Raw genomic sequence first — 17,680 nt, 5'->3', positions numbered from 1 at the left:
TGCAAATATAGTTATTAGACTTATCCAAGTGGGAGACTGTTGGATATAGTGTATAAGTCCATAACTTTATTTGGTATGTACTTGACCCGACCCGGCATGGTCCATTTGGGTTGCATGGCATTGCAATACTTGGATAGACTAAATGAGAGAATAAGGCACTTATCATTATTAATATATTATAAGTTCTAATATATTAATAATAGTATTATTTAATTAGTATTGATCAAGTATTAATCTAGTATTAATTTGGTGATCAAAGTGAGACTAATTAAATATATAGGGTTGATTATGGCAATCATCAATTCTTTTATGGTGGATTAATGATCCATGGTTTATGGGTTATGGATGTAACCATATGGAGCTCCATGGATAGTCCATGGGAGTTACAAATCCATGGGTCATGGGAAATCAAGAGTCATGACAATTAAGGGCATTCATGTGTAAACCCTAATTGTGACAACACTATAAAAGGAACCCTATGGCTAGCAAAATGAGTACCTAGTGGACATAGTGTTACTAGAGAGGGCATAACCAAATTTGAGTGCTAGAAGTATTCTCTCAAGTTATTCCAAGTCTTGTGGTGTTGTGTGAAGCATTTGAGGCACAACATTTGGGGTGCTAGGCTCACAAAGTCTTGAAGGAATCCAAGCAACAACAAGGTATGTATTTCTACTAGTTTTATGTTTTATGTAATCCCCATGCCATGCTAGTTAGGAAATAACCTTGAAAAAGAAATTTGCATGTATATAGAGAAAACATAGATTCAAGGTTATTAGGGTTGCATGTACACTTAGGAAGTGTTAGAATGCTTAAAACCCATCAGTTAAGTCCTGGCTTGGGAAGTGTTTCTCTATGAAGGACCTAGGAGAAGCTGCCTATATTCTAGGGATAAGGATCTTGAGAGACCGGAGTAAAAGACTAATTGGACTTAGTCAGAGTACTTACTTGGATAAGGTGTTGAAGAGATTCGGCATGCAGGACTCCAAGAAAGGAGAGTTACCCATCCAGAGTAATGCCAGATTGAGTAAGACACAAAGCCCTAGTACTGAGGCTGAGATAGCAGAAATGAGTCGAATACCTTATGCTTCGGCTGTAGGATCGATCATGTATGCTATGACGTGTACTCGACCTGATGTAGCCTTTTCTTTGAGCATGGTTAGCAGGTATCAGGGGAACCCTGGCAAGGCACACTAGACTGCGGTAAAGAATATCCTCAAGTACCTACGGAGGACTAAGGACTGGGTCCTTACCCTCGGTGGGAGTGAAGACTTGAGAGTTGTAGGGTATAGTGATGCTAGCTTTCAGACTGATAGGGATAATTTCCGCTCTCAGTTAGGCTGGGTCTTTACCTTAAATGGAGGAGCAATTTCTTGGAAGAGTTCCAAGCAAGAGACAGTGGCTGATTCAACTTGCGAATCAGAGTATATAGCTGCTAGCGAGGCAGCAAAGGAGGCGATATGGCTGAAGAACTTCATTGGAGACCTTGGAGTTGTACCAGCTATTAAAGAGCCAATGGAAATTTTCTGTGATAGTGAAAGTGCAGTTGCCTTAGCCAAGGAACCAAGGGATCACGGGAGATCCAGACACATCGACAGAAAATACCATTTCGTCAGACATCGAATAGAAGAAGGACTCCTCGTGGCAAAGAGGGTATCATCGGATGAGAATCCAACAGATCCCCTCACGAAGGGACTGACTCGGGTTAAGCATCTCCAGCATGCTCGAAGCATAGGGCTGAAGGATGATATTAGATTTAGTAGTTAGATAACCTTGAAATTTGTAAAGTGTAATTGACTTTAGATGATGAATAAAAGGTGTTTTATTTATGAGTAAAGTGTTGCTATCTCTTGTCGATCGTTTACTATATTTCTTTTGCATGTTTTGACTTCCAGAATAATTATGTTTGGTATATCATATTATTCGAACCTCCACAGTCGGTCATATGTCGGAAGTAGGTATGAATCAAGACTGTCATGATTGGTTGTAGAGGTCTAAGTTGTTGGACATGGCTACAACACTCATGAGTGCTCATAAGTTCTGAGCATTGGACTCAACCCACGCTCACTGGAATCACTTCATGGAATTTATCTCGAGTGATCGTGAGACGGTAATATCATATAAGTCTTCAAACCTAGAGATATGATTTGTTACTTATGAGTTGGTTATGCATTGATTGTACGTTAACGCATTGGTAACTCGATGTTATAAAACGTGCTTTTGTGTATAATTCAATGAGTGGTAGAACAAACATATGAGTCGAAGTTTATCTGTTCCTTCTTGGATTAGAAGCTGATATCTGGGCCCCTCGATGATTTTGTTTTGACCTATGTACCGGGCCCGGTCAGAACTAAGTTGATGTGTTCAATTAAGTTCTTTGTCAAACAAATCGGAAATCGGGAAACAAACTGCTGGACAATAAGTAAGACATTGTTCCATGTATTTGTCTGGCTGATATCTAGAACAGAGGATTATATGATCACTTATCTTAAATGGCGTATCATCATCTTCTCAGTTCCGAGAGACCTTGAAAGAGCTACGATTGCCGATCGGTTCCTGAAGTATTGCAGTTATAGTTATTAGACTTATCCAAGTGGGAGACTGTTGGATAAGGTGTCTAAGTCCATAACTATTTCTGGTATGTACTTGACCCGACCCAGCATGGTCCATTTGGGTTGCATGGCACCATGCAATTGGATAAACTAAAATGAGAGAAATAACACTTATGGTTTATTAATATATTATAAGTTCTAATATATTAATAATATTATTTAATTAGTTTGATCAAGAATTAATTTAGAATTAATTAAGTGATCAAAAGATAACTAATTAAATATATGGGTAGATTATGTAAATCTTCCATATCTTATATAGTGGGCTAAGAGGCTCCATGGATTATCAAGTTGGGTTCCACCCATAGGATGCTCCATGGGAGTTACAAACCCATGGGTCATGGAAATGAAGAGTCATGACACATTAGGGTTTACATGGTGTAACCGTAGATGTGTCAACACTATATAAGAAACCCATTCTCCACCAAAATTGGCTACATATAAGAAACAAGAGGGCTAGAGCCGATTTTGCAAGTGTAAGATTCTCTCAAAGTTTACTCCTTTGCATTTGGTGTTGTGTGAAGCATTTGAGGCATCACACTTGGGGTGCTAGGCTCACAAGGTTTCAAGGATCATAATCAACAACAAGGTAAGTTATTCTATCTTTCATTCAAGTTAAAAATGTTCCCCATGTATGCTAGATAGGAATATAACCTTGGAATTTAACTTTGCATGATTATTAAACAAACATAGATCCAAGGTTATTAGGGTTGCATGTACACTTAGGAAGTGTTAGAATGCTCAAAACCCATCAGAGTTCTCAAGATTACACGCTCTATTAGGGTACTTAGCATCAACAAAACCCTCTGGCTGACTCATGTAAACATCCTCAGCCAACTTCCCATTAAGGAAAGCGGTTTTGACATCCATTTTCCATTTTCATAGTCATAAAACGCAGCAATGGCTAGCATAACCCTAATAGACTTAATCTTTGCTACTGGTGAGAAGGTCTCGTCATAGTCAACTCCAGGAGTTTGAGTAAAGCCCTTCGCAACCAGTCGCACCTTGTATGTGTGTAATTTCCCATCCATGTCGGTCTTCTTCTTGAAGATCCATTTGCACCCGACTGTCTTACGACCCGGTACATTGTCAAACAAGTTCCAAACTTGATTGTCATACATGGACTGAATCTTGTTGTCTATAGCCTCTTTCCATTTAGCAGACTCGGGGCCTGCCATGGCTTCCTTATAGCTATTAGGTTCATCCAAATTTATCAGTGTGCTATCACTGATAAATGTATCACCCTCAGATGTTATATGAAAACCATATAACACAGGTGGAACACTAACTCTACTAGAGCGCCTCAGAGGTACAGACTCGTCAACTGGATCAACATGAGTTTCCTTCTCAGGTTGACCGCTAGTGTTTGAGGTTCCTTCATCGGTTAACTCTTGAAGTTCTTCAAAGTCAATTTGCCTCTTACTGTCCCCTTGAAATATAAGTTCCCTCTCTCGGAATACCCCTCTCCTCGCAACAAAGACAACATTGTCACTCAGTCTGTAGAAGAGATAACCAAAGGACTTTTGCGGGTAGCCGAGGAAAATACACCACTCACTCCGAGGTTCGAGCTTATCGTGAGTCTCGCGCCTCACGAAAGCCTCGCAACCCCAAACCTTGATGTGTGCTAACGAGGGAGCCTTCCCTGTCCACATCTCGTGAGGTGTTTTGGCAACCTTTTTAGTTGGGACTCGATTAAGGATATGGGCAGCAGTCTCCAAGGCATACCCCCAAAATGAGATTGGGAACGAAGCTCGACTCATCATGGAATGAACCATGTCTAAAAAGGTTTGGTTGTGCCTCTCAGCCATACCATTAAGCTGTGGTGCCCTAGGTGGTGTCAACTGTGAAACAATTCCACACTCCTTAAGATAGTCCAGGAATTCGATACTAAGATACTCACCACCCCGATCGGATCGGAGCATCTTTATCTTCCTGCCCAGCTGATTCTCCACTTCTTTAAACTCTTTGAATTTCTCAAAGGTTTCTGACTTATGCTTGATTAAGTAGATATAGTCATATCTGCTGTAATCATCAATAAAAGTCACATAGAAGCGGTTAGCATCCCTTGTGGCGGTTCTGAAGGGCCCACACACATCGGTGTGTATGAGATCCAACAAACCCTCACCCCTTTCACAAGAACCAGTGAATGGTGACTTAGTCATTTTTCCAATCAAACAAGACTCGCAAGTGTCATCCGACCTTAAGTCGAATGACTCCAAAACTCCAGCCTTCTGGAGTTGGCCTATGCGCTTCTTGTTGACATGTCCAAGATGACAATGCCACAAGGATGCCTTATCCAAATCATTACAAGAATCGATATGCAACACATTATTTCCTAAGTTGTCTACAACCATAACAGTTTCATATACACCATTACAAGGTAATGCTCTAAAATAAAAAAAAACACCATTATAATAAGCATTTATTGCACCAATTTCATTATCAAACGAAAATGTGAAACCTTTTTTGTACAAACCATGAAAGGAAATAATATTTCTCGCCATATCAGACGAGCAGCAACAATTATTCAAATCTATTTCAAACCCACTACAAAGCAATAAAGAGTAAACTTAAATATTGGTGACAGGTGAAACCTTCCTATTCCCCATGATCAAGTTTATCATCCCGTGCTACACATCCTTACTTCTTTTTAGGCCCTGCACATCAGAACAAATGTGAAATCCACAACCTGTGTCAAGCACCCAAGAGTTAGTATGTGATGAGTTTTTAGATAGAATAGTGTAAATACCTGCATGGGTGGGTTTGACCTTCCCATCCTTGACATCATGCAAGTACTTGGGGGCAGCTTCACTTCCAGTGCCCTTTTTCATGGCAATAGAAACACTCTGCTTCTTTTGGGATGGTCGAGGGAGTAGCAGAACCTCCTTTGGTTCCACTTGAAGAGGATCCATCAAGAGACTTTACCTTGCGGCTCTTGGAAGGAGCCTTCATCTTCTTCCCCTTACCTTGCCCAATTGCCACAACAGGGGCATTAGCAGTAGGAGTGGTTACAACAGATTTTCCTTTAAGACCACTTTCGACAGTCCTCAAAAGGCCCTGAAGCTTGCTCATAGTGACTTCCTCATTGTTCATATGATAAGTTATGCGGAACTGATCATAACATGGAGGTAAGGAGTGTAGAATAATATCTATAGCCAGCTCCTCATAAACGTTCACATTCAATTTGAGCAGACTGTCCACAAACCTTTGCATTTTCTGCAAGTGGGCCGTGATGGGTTCACCATCCTTCATCTTTGTTGTAATCATGGAGCAGATGATTTCATATCGCTCTTGACGAGCACTCTGATGGTATCTCTCCATCAGGTCCTGGTGCATCTCAAAAGGGTAGAAGTCCTCATAGGACCTTTGGAGTTCAGGAGACATGGTGACAAGCATGATACAAGCTACCTTGGTGGCATCTTTCTCATGTGCCCTGAAATCAGCAATCTCCTGAGGAGTAGCAGCAGACTCATCGATTTCCTTAAGCTCCTTGTCGAGGACATATTCATTGTCCTTGTAGCGAGTGACCATCATGATGTTCCTAATCCAATCATTGAAATTAGTCCCATCTAAGATGACTCTCCCACAAAGGTTCATGAGAGAGAAGGAGTCGGCAGGGTTTGAGCCAGAAGCAGTGTTGGAAGACATCAGAAAGGGAAGAAAGACAAAGTTTAGATTAAATAAAGAGTCCTTAATATAACTCCCAAAATGAAATATTAAGGCTAGGAGCCTAGGACCTAACACAATATTTTACAATTTGGAAGAGGGATGACGCAATCCAACTTGCAAAATATTTGAAGGTAGGTAAATGACGATTTACCAATTTCCACCATGAAAACAAAATTTGTTAATTAAGTTTTAATTGGATTTGAAACTCCTAGATCCTTTGAGATTCATTGAACTTTTCAATGGCATGTTTAAATCTCGATTATGCCCTTCAGGTTTGTGACTGGGATACCGAGGATCCCAAACAAGGTGTGAATAACCATGCAAATGTACTTGGTACTCTCAATGTCAATTATCACCTTAATCAATGTATCGGTTAACCACACACGCTCCATTGACCTTATGATAAACATTAAGCTACCCTTTGCCACCCTTACTAGTCCAAGTTAATGTGTGGGTTAACCACACACGCTCCATTAACAACTTAGTAAGGTGAAAAGTGTAATTTCATGGATTCGAATCAATTTCACATTTTCCTAAAGTAACTAAAATTGGGAATTTATAAAAGGTTTAGTTACTTTATAATTATCATTATACTTTTAATGAGAATTATTATAGTCTTTGTCCTACCCGTTCGGCTAACGACCCTCCACCAGTCAAGGAAGCGGTGGGTGAGAGTGGACACCCATTAAACCACCATTTTATAGGCAGTAACCTTATACCCCCCCTTATAGACCGGCTTCGTGAATAAGGCCTACTAACGGTAAAACCGACTTGTCTTATACATATATATAAATATTAAACATATAATATTATAATAATATAAGGGTTGAATTTTAACCTTTAAAAATTCTAAGGTTTGGAATTAAAGTTTCATTTAGTGAGACTTTACAAATTCCAAAACTTGAGGGCAAGTTTTGAAACTTGTCAAAACTCTTCAAGTCCATAACATATGAGTTTAATGACATCTTTAATAGAAAAACCTTTCATGTTCCATAACATCCATAACTTGAGGACAAGTTATGGAGTCCATTAAAAAACATTTAAAACATTATTTAACTAATACAATAATCAAATAATTCATAGAACATACAATTAAACTCATATGAACAAGACAATTCAAATCAAACAAATTTCATGTAATTAGTCTAACCATATAAACTAATACAAAACATGAAACTTTGACAATTATCTTTTAAATTGGATTAGCATGATCATTACCACATCAAAAACAGGTTTATAAGTTCAAAAACAGTTTAGGGTAATGATCTTAGTCCAATTCCAGCCTTAAAACTCGAAATTCTGCATCCAGGAGCACCAACTCGTCGAGTACATGAACTGACTCGGCGAGTTGGTCAGATTTGTGAGGGGACTCGGCGAGTTCCCCAGTGGACTCGGCGAGTCCACTGTCCAGACAGCAAAAAATCTATTTTTTAAGCATTTAAAAGCAAGCAGCATCAAGTATATTGGAAAACAATCCTAATCTCTGATACCATTGATGGGTTTTGAGCATTCTAACACTCCTATGGTGTACATGCAACCCTAAATGCTTTGGATCTATGTTTTCCCTAATATACATGCAAACTTTCAAATTTTCAAAGCATCATCCTAACTAGCATACAACGGAGTATCTATACTACAAAATTCTAGTTAGATGACATACCTTTTAGTGTTGTTGGAAACCTTGAAGCTTTAAGAGTCTAGCACCAATAATGTGAATGCCTCAAATGGAACCACAAATCACCACCAACAAATGGAAGAACTAGAGAGAGAATTCCTTGTTTCACAAAATCGGCTAGCACTCTTCTAAGTTCACTTAGGTACCAATTTTGGTAGCCTTAGGGTCTCTTATATAGTGTGGCAAACTAGGGTTACACCATGTAAACCCTAATGAATTTACATATCCCTCATGCTCCATGGGTTAAAACCTCCATGGAGTATCCATGGGTCACCACATGGGTTTAGCCCAACATAAAGAACTATGGATCATAAGCCCACTTTATAAGAATGAATGATTTACGAAATCAACCCCTTATATTTAATTAGTCTTTTTTTATCACAAAATTAATTATTTATCAATACTAATTAAATAATATGATTTCATATTAATATATTAGAACTTATAATATATTAGTAAATCATAATTGTCCTCTTCTCAAAAGTCCATCCTTCAAATTGTCCCGGTGAATTGCAACCCAAATGGACCATGCTACTCTCGGGTCCAGTACATACCAAATATAGTTATGGACTTAGACACTTTATGCAACAGTTATGCCTTACGTTATGTAGAATATTGTGTAACAAGTGATAGAAAGGAATTTCTATACTAGATGGTTATGAAGCTTTAGATAAAGTTAGATGGACTTGTACAATGCTAAATCGTGTGCTTCATTGGATCCTCTTGGTGGTTTTGTTAAAATGATCGAGTTATTTTAAAAGTCTTTTGTTTGCTGTTCTTAAAATTGTTTTATAAAAAAATTGTTTTTATCTTCCTAAACCCGATCAATTACATCATTTATTGTTAGGTTTACATTATATTAATATGCTTGGTCTTTTAATGTTAGAACCAGTTATAAGATAAAAATATTGTGCTCATATTATCACAAAGATATCAATGTTGATCAGGTTGACTACCTAATCCAACATCTAGCTTGTAGCCGTAAGATCTGGACAACATCAGCCAACAACGATGTTCTAAATTCTTATTAGTCTTTCACCTAAAACTAGCATCCATTAGATGTTATGCTCAAGGTTACAAATCGTCATAATATGGGATATTTTATTGGAAGTTGATTCGTAGACAACAATTTACTTTTAAAATATTGTATTATACAATCCTCTAAGCATTAATTATTATGTACAGAGAACAAATGTTGTGTATGAGTCACACCCTATTTTAATAGTTTTTATGGGTTGTTAGTGCTTGTGTAAGAGGAACAAAAGAGTTCATTGGACCTTAGACAGTTATGTATTACCTAATTTGGTAAACTGTGATGACTTGTTGATAGGTTATAATAATATTTCATAGGTGTTTGTTAGTTTTTTTGTAGATGTTAGGAGAGCATTACGAGCAGAGGTGTATCTAGTGTAGAAGAGAGGTATGCACTTGCATACCTTTAAAACCTTCTTTACCTATATTATTTTATTTAAAAAAATTATAAATTAAATCTTATTGTTTTCATACATTAAATCTATATCTATATAACCTAATTTTATTTTCTAAATTTGCCATTAATTAGGGTGGTCGGTGTTGATGGTGGTTTGCGAAAGACAACCATTGATGATTCCAACCAAATAGGTTACCACCAGAAGAAGCTTTGTGCGGGTTGTGGAACCCACTCTATGGATATATTTTGATTTTTTTCCTTTATACCATTACAAATGACCTTATACATACCATTTCAAAATACACATCTTCTTCCTTTCAATTGCATTCCATTTTACTCCTTAAATTTCACTCACATTCAATACATTTTTTCTTTAAATGGATGTCATTCCTAGGCCAGTCATATGCGTAGAATGGTATGAAAATCGAAGAAGTGGTGTTGGCCAAAGCATAAACTGACACCATCGAAAATAGCCAAGTTACTCAACATAGATAGTCACACTTTTGGCAATTAGTTCTAGATAATTTTAAAAAACTTGGGGGGTTCGGATTGTTCAACACATCAAATTGATACCAAATGGAAAGATATGCAACAAAAAAATGAAAGAGTATAGTTCTATTCTCACCCACAGGATAAATACCCAGAGGTCGGAGTTTCTGAAGAATAAGTTTTAAACGCAACAAAAAATGAGTATCACGAACACCTTAACATGAGAGATTTTTCTTATGAGGCGGCGTCAAATATTTTAAAATATCACCGTAACATCTATTTCAGGTAAATGTTTCATTATGTTTTGGGCAATTTAAAGAGTTAAAATGTGGATTTTATGATGGCCACAACGTGGTGAAGGATATGCCATGACGTGGCCATGCCAGTAAAAACGTGTATCATTCCATTTGTGCCACAATGTGACGAGCTTGCGGTCATGAAGTGGCGACCGTTGAGTGCTTAACGCTAATTTTTGGGGTTTGTACCCCTATTTAAGGGAAGTTGGGGCTAGGGTTTGCACACCCTCAACCTCCATCACCTTCCTTCATCCTCAAGGAAAACCCTAGCCTCCATTGTTGATTTGTTAAGCTCTTGGTGGTGTTTTAGTGTTGTGAAGAAGAAGAAGGTGTTTTTGGTGCTTTGTCCAAGCAAGCAAATCTCCCCTATCATCTTGTGCAAATTTTAGACTCTTTTAAGTCCTCAAGCTCTTACCTTTCTCATCATATCATGTTAGATCTAGGTTTCTACCCATTTTTCATCATATTTGCTTTGATTTGAGTGCATGGATTCCATAAAGTTAACAACTTTATGGGTTATTGAGGTCCCTTGCTGGACATATGTTCCAGATTTGAAGTTTGTTGGTGTAATGAGATCCATGCATGAGATTTTAGTGTTATTTCTCCATTTTTGACCTAGTTTGAGTGATTGTCTTGCATTGGACATGCATGACTTAAAAGAATCGACTTTTATGTTGTAATAGGCCTTAGGACGATTTTTGGAAAGATTGAATGGGTGGATTTATAGATTGAGAGCTTAATCCATTAGGTTGTGAAAGCTTAGTTTCCATGACGTGAGAGTATTCTCGTCATGACGTTGAAACTGGGGGGGTGCCATGACTTTCTTTTTGAGAAGCTACCATGATATGGAGACATGTTGAGGTTGACGTTGACCTTAGTTGACTTTTGGTCACTTCAAGGGGTTTAGGGTGTAGAAGGAGAGGCAAGTTCTTTATTTTTTTTAGGTGTCTCGTTGTACAGGTCTCCACTGTGTGAGAGCTGTTGTGTTTAGCTGCTATCTACAAAGTGAGTCTTCTAACTGTATTACTTATGTCGAAGTGGTGTGCATGCTAGACTAGCTGAGCCTTATTTGTTGATTGTTGTTATGTGTATTACTGATTTGATGATAACTCCATGACTGTTGATAGTCTGTAGGGTTATTGATAACCTTATGGTTGCTGATAACCCATAGAGTTGTTGATATCCCATAGGACCACTGATAGTCCCGGGATTGCTAATAGTCGCCAGGGTTGCTGATAACCACAGGGTTGCTGATAACTCATAGTTGTTTTATATATGTTGTGTTGTACGTGATATTTTTGGGAACTCACTAAGCTTCGTGCATACAATTGTGGATTTAAATGTGTTTTAGGTACTTCAGATGATTGTGTGAAAGGAAGACATGACTAGACATTCTCCTCGGTAGCTTTCATGAATCCTCATTTTGTGATACTTTAATTTTTGGGATGATTGTATTTTGATACTAATGATCTTCTTGACTTGTTTTCCTGGAAACATTGTTTTTATATAACTTAAAAATTAAAATTTTGGTTGTGGTTTTTGGGACGTTACCATCACCATTCTTTTTAATAATTCAAGTATTTCATAAAAATAAGAGGGTTTAGCGGACTAGGAAAGACGAGAGAGAGAGAAATAGAAAGAGAGTGAGAGAGAGAGAGAGGAAAGAAAATTCATGTGAAGGTGATGTGTCAAGTGAGTTAGGGTGGAAAGGATGGATACCCTCAATTTATTAGAGGTGATCAGAAGCATCCACCAAAATATTTAGTAGTGGTGTCATATGATCTTTGGATATGGATGCATTTTTTAGTCCAGTAGATGCCAAAAACGATATGAATGTTCTAGACCAATCGTTGATATTCGACGACATCTACCTTGGGAAATTGTATGATGAGTTGGAAAACTGATTTTAACCAATTTATAACAATGGGTTTTCCCATTTTGAACACAAAATTCGAACCCTATACCATTATTAAAATGAATAAATGGTTATATATTTGTGTTCTCCTCTATGATGTATTCATTTTGGTATATCACACATCCAAAACGAATTTAAAATAAATGAGAAATTAATCCATAAAGTGACGGTGTTGGAAGAAATAAATAAAAGAGTTTAATTGGTGAGAGAAAAGAAAAGAAAAGTTTAGGTACCTTTCTACAAATATTCTTTCGTTTTGTAATTGAAAATGCATATTAATTATTGAATTAATATTTGTGGTTAATTTTTGCATTTAATATATGTCGGTTACAAGTTTAAACTTTAATTTATGTGTATTAATAGAGGTTCTGGGTGACTAATTAGAAGACCCCAATGCAAACATAATTCTCTTCTTCTCCGATTCACCTTCTTCATTTTCTTCCTACATCAAAGTTATAATCCAGGCTTATTAAGGGTTCGGGTGGTCTGAAGAATCCCTTCAACTTATTCTATCCTGGGAAATAAACACCCGATAGCGGAAAATTTTGTTTTAAGGACACCGTGTTGAACACAAGCCTAACATCTTATGTTTTCTTGTTTGATTTCGTATATTTTCATAATATTACTCGTACATGATGTCCCGTTTCAATCAAATAGGACATCATACAAGCATGGGTATTACCTTACTAATAGGATATAACCTGAGTTAGATACATTTGTTAAACCATTCTCATGTCCAAACGATAAAAAATGATAAAAGTTTAAGTCGGACCAAGAATCAGCTAGGAAGGACATCGAGCTAGCCTCTAGTGTTCTAAAGAGACGTCGGCAGATAATCTCAGTACCGACATGATCGTTCGAGAAAAAAAGAATAAGTAGCATGATCTACACATGCATCATATTGTATAATATTGGTATAGAAGAAGAAGGGAAGACGATTTGCCATTACAATGAAAATGAGAACTACCGACATTCGAAGGAGTGTGTGTCGGTACACCGGAATACATGGAAAATAGATGGGAGTACATGATCGATTTTGACACCATAACCTTCATGCTGATTTAGTGGAACATATCTTTAATGCTCGAGTAAATATCCTTGTCGGCGATTTTTACTACGACACTGATGATGACTCAGACATGTTTGTAGGCGATTCGGACGAAGATTATGATGACGTTATGAGCGACGATGATTAGGCATGACATACTAGTTTACTATGTTTTCTTATTTTATGTCTCTCTTTAGTATGAATTTTTTTAATTAATGAAGTAGTTTTCTTTTATTAATTTTATATAATTACATTTTATTAAATCACATTTTATTTAATTAAAAAAAAAAAGAACAAGTATAGTAAGATGTGGTACCACTCTTATCAGTTTTTTAGGATGCGGAGAAAATAATGTGACACTGACGTGACAAGTTAAAAATATAGTATTTTTTTAAAACAACGAATTTTATTAAAAAAACACAAACCACTATCTTAGGAGAAACAAGACAGGACAAGCAACAAACACAACAAACTATTATAAAATACTAAAGGGGTAATAGCACCAATTGGCCCATTTACAATTACCATAATTACCCATTTATTTGGCCCAACTAAACACCACTGTGATGATATTATCGTCTGTTGTAGTATGATAGGGAGAAATCTTGTTGAAGAGTTTATCATTCCTTTTCTCTAAATACACCAAAAGTAATTGTAGATGATGGAAAGTAAGATTTTGTGTTTTTAGGGGCAATATCTCCGATTACTTTGAAGACCAAAACCTCAAAAACAATAGAGAAGTTATGTGCAATAATGCCACACCAACAAAGAATCCAAGCGAAAACCTCCTGAGCGTAGCCACAATCAATTAGAAAATGATAAGTTGAGTCGGTCCCCAAATGATAGAGGTGACAGGTTATGGAAGTAATGCTAATAACCCTTCAAGAAAGAGCCATTATGGAGGGAATGCGAACTAAGTTAGCCCGCCACAAAAAACCAATAACCTTAAGAGGGGGAAAATGTATCTAAATAGTCGAATTGCAAGTGTTGGCAGTCACCTTTGAATCAATAACGCTTTTAACATCGTGAACATAAAATTTTCCATTACAGAGAGATTACAATGTCAAGTATGTGATGTGTTGGAAGGGACAAAACCATTATGAAGCTCACTAAGTTGATCTAAACATACCCGAGGGAACTCTCACGCTGCAAGCTCTTTAGGATGTTAACGACTCTCCATGATTCGAGTACGGGTCTGGAGCTTCCAATAGTACGTGACCTATAATATGGTGGCTCACATGAATCCCTACGATAATTAACATACAAATCATACTATAGCGCTCCCTAGGCTCTCCTAGGAATCCCCATCTCACTTGTTTCTACATTACTAGGAACCTCTAGCAACGTCGTTGGTTGCCTTATGCATGCAAATTATACACAATACTAGATCAAATAGACTGTCGAATAAATGATTCCACCCTAAGCCAACAACCACACAAGGAACATGAAATAAATCTAAATTAATCATTCTAAGGCTATATGATCCTAATCGTATATAGTTTTTAAACATACACTTAGCAATTAATTTTGTCAATCTAGACTCCAAGTAGCATATAACATTCACTTCCTCCCAAGCTATCAGGCATCACATATCAGGAAATTCTATCATGTAATTCCATAAGGAATCCTTAGCCCTATTCTAGCATGTAACTCACATAATACCACGACATCGCATAATACTCATGTCTGGCTATTTTGAGAATCACTTACTTGAGCTCGGTTGATTGGACACATCACACTCCTTTCTTTGTAAAATATCTTTTTAGAAAATATCTTTTTCTTACAAAAAGATTTATCAACTCCTCAGTTTAAGTTCATACATACCCAAGAGTGTGTCTGAATCCCTTAAACCAAGACTCTGATACCAAACTGAAACATCCCAAAAATACTGATAAAAATTTCATTTTTAAAACACCCAAAATGATACAACCAATTGTTCCACAATCAAACACAGTAAAAGTATCCAAAACGTCAGAGTAAATAAAACAACAGTGCGGAATAAAATCAAGGGGATGATGTGCGATCATGTCGGGCCCTTTGTAACGCTCGCAGATTCGAGCAAGTCAATTAAGAGATAATAAACGTTAAAAATGACTTTTGATAGAAGATTATTTAGAATAAATAATCTTAACCAAAGTTATGTTATATGTCACAGTGATTCCGTACATATAAAGAACGTTGAAATTCGACTTGTAACGAAGAAGTTATAACCCGTCGAAGTTTCGCGAATAAACCGGCACGGCTCTGTGTATCGTAAAAAGTGAATTTTTGACAAAATATTTTTAAGCCTTGGCAACCTAAACGAAAGTCTTAGTAGACGTTAAACCGAGAGCGTGCATATAGAGAACGTCCAAATCTGACTTCGTTAGAGGAAGTTATGACTTTTTTAAGATTTAGCATAGCAGTATACAACCCGGAAATCGAATTTTAGATCGATCGATTATTAGCCGACACAATATAAATGAGAATTGAAGATCTCGTCTATAGGAGCTCACCGATATAAAGAGAGTCGAAAACGGACGTCGGATGACAAAGTTATGAATTTTAACGAACTTTAACTGTCTAAGCCTGTTAAAATATAACTTTAAAAATAACTTCAAAATTATCTAACAGAGTCTAAATGGAAGTTGTAGATCACGCTACTACCTACGCGTGGATATATAGAACGTAAAAAACGGAGCTCGTATGCGAATGTTACGGATTTTAAAAGATAATTAATTTTGGGATTAACCAGTGAGTGACACGTGGCAAGATCTGGGCCACTACTTCTTCCCCACGGATTTGCACGAGATAGCAACACGTGGCACATTACGCCCAGCATAATTTTGAGTACGCCAAGCGTAATTCTTGAGTACGCTCAGCGTACTTGGGCGTTGGCAGCTATAAATAGAGCTCATTTCTCACTCTTTTCTTCACACCTCTTCAACCAATTCTCTCCCAAACCTCCCACGGTCTTAAGACCTTTTCTCTAGCCCTCCCTAGGAGTTAGTAGCGACCCCCGTAGCGCCAGAAGGCCCCGAGAAGAAGAGCTTTCGGCTCAAAATTTTTGCCCGCGTAGAGCCCGGTTTCTCGCTAAACCCCCTTGTAAGTGAGTTATGCTTACCATACTTTAAATATAACTTATGTATAAGTTCATTATCATTATTATGAACCTATAAACAAGATTTATCAATGATTCCAAGTCGTTATACTGATTGATCTACTTACGGGGATGATGTCTAGGCTGTGATTTAGTGAGGTGTTTAAAGTGGAATTTCCAAACAGTATACTTAGTATACCAAACAAACCCTACCTCCAATATGATCCTACCTGGTTGTTCCTTACTTGATAGATCTTGACGTAGACTTTGAGTTAATAATGAATCTAGACTAATAACTAGTCGCAATAAATATTAGACTAAAACTTAGTGATAATGACATTAGGTTACGTCAAAGGAAAAGACAGTTGCTAGAAACGAAGCGTTGCCCAAATTTCAGGTCTTCATTTTAACAAGTGGGTGCATAATTACTTTCATCTTACACATCGATATGAAGTATTTAATATTAATACATACTATATGTTCTTATTATCTGTGTTCCTGATATATATGATAGATGAACGATTTATACATGTTTTACATGATTTAAACTGTATATGTATTTTTATACCTATAAATATATTGGGTAAAGATGGGTAGATGAATGATGAGAGCTGAAAGATGATATAGATGATGAGAGTTGAAAGATTATGAGAAACCTTGACTTTAAAGTTGATCCAATCATCTAGCAGAGTATAGATGACGACCACGGACTATTCTAGACAGTCCAGTGGAATGCTAGCAGGCTCGCAACCTGTAGGTGTTTTTGAACTACGTGTTCACTAGATGTACTCTAAAAAGCTTGGCAACTATGGACTTAGTGCCTTACAAATGAACATTGGCAGCTGGGCCTAATTGATAACATCGACAGCTATGGACTTAGTACATGTTGGATAAACCCTGGCAGTGATGTACTTCGTGCCTATTCCTTAGGAAAATCCTTAGGAATAAATAAATGGAGAATATATGGTTCTTAGGGTAGATCCTTAAGAATAAAGAAAATAACGGGGATGGGAAATTGGGTTAATTGTGTGATGATTAAACATAATAATTATATTATTGTGGGTTGAAAACCCTATGTACTCACCAGGTTTCCCAACCTGACCCACTCAGTTTATATATCACAAGTGACTATATGAAAGATACATTCAGCTGAGAGATTCAAGGAGTATTAGGCCACTAGTTTAATTACTGTAAGGCTTATAATATTTCATTATGGATATGTTTCTATATTGACGATGACATCCCAATGTTTTAAATAAAAATACATTTCTTCGGAAATGCTTTGATAACATCTTTATCATGTTTTCTGGGAATACATTCCACAATACTATTTTTCAAAAAATGATACTCTGATTTTTAAATAAGCATAAACAAATCGGTCTTTTCTGGCCGTGAAAATGGGGATGTCACACCCTTCCCTTTGGAACTAGAAGTACCTGAAACATTTAAACCACAAAACCGTAAGCACAAA

Source organism: Lactuca virosa, chromosome 4 (assembly GCF_052849685.1).
Source record: "Lactuca virosa cultivar CGN04683 chromosome 4, Lactuca_virosa_CGN04683_v6, whole genome shotgun sequence".
In the NCBI taxonomy this organism is placed as follows: domain Eukaryota; kingdom Viridiplantae; phylum Streptophyta; class Magnoliopsida; order Asterales; family Asteraceae; genus Lactuca; species Lactuca virosa.
The sequence above is the reverse complement of the archived record's forward strand: the minus strand, read 5'-3'. Positions refer to the sequence as shown.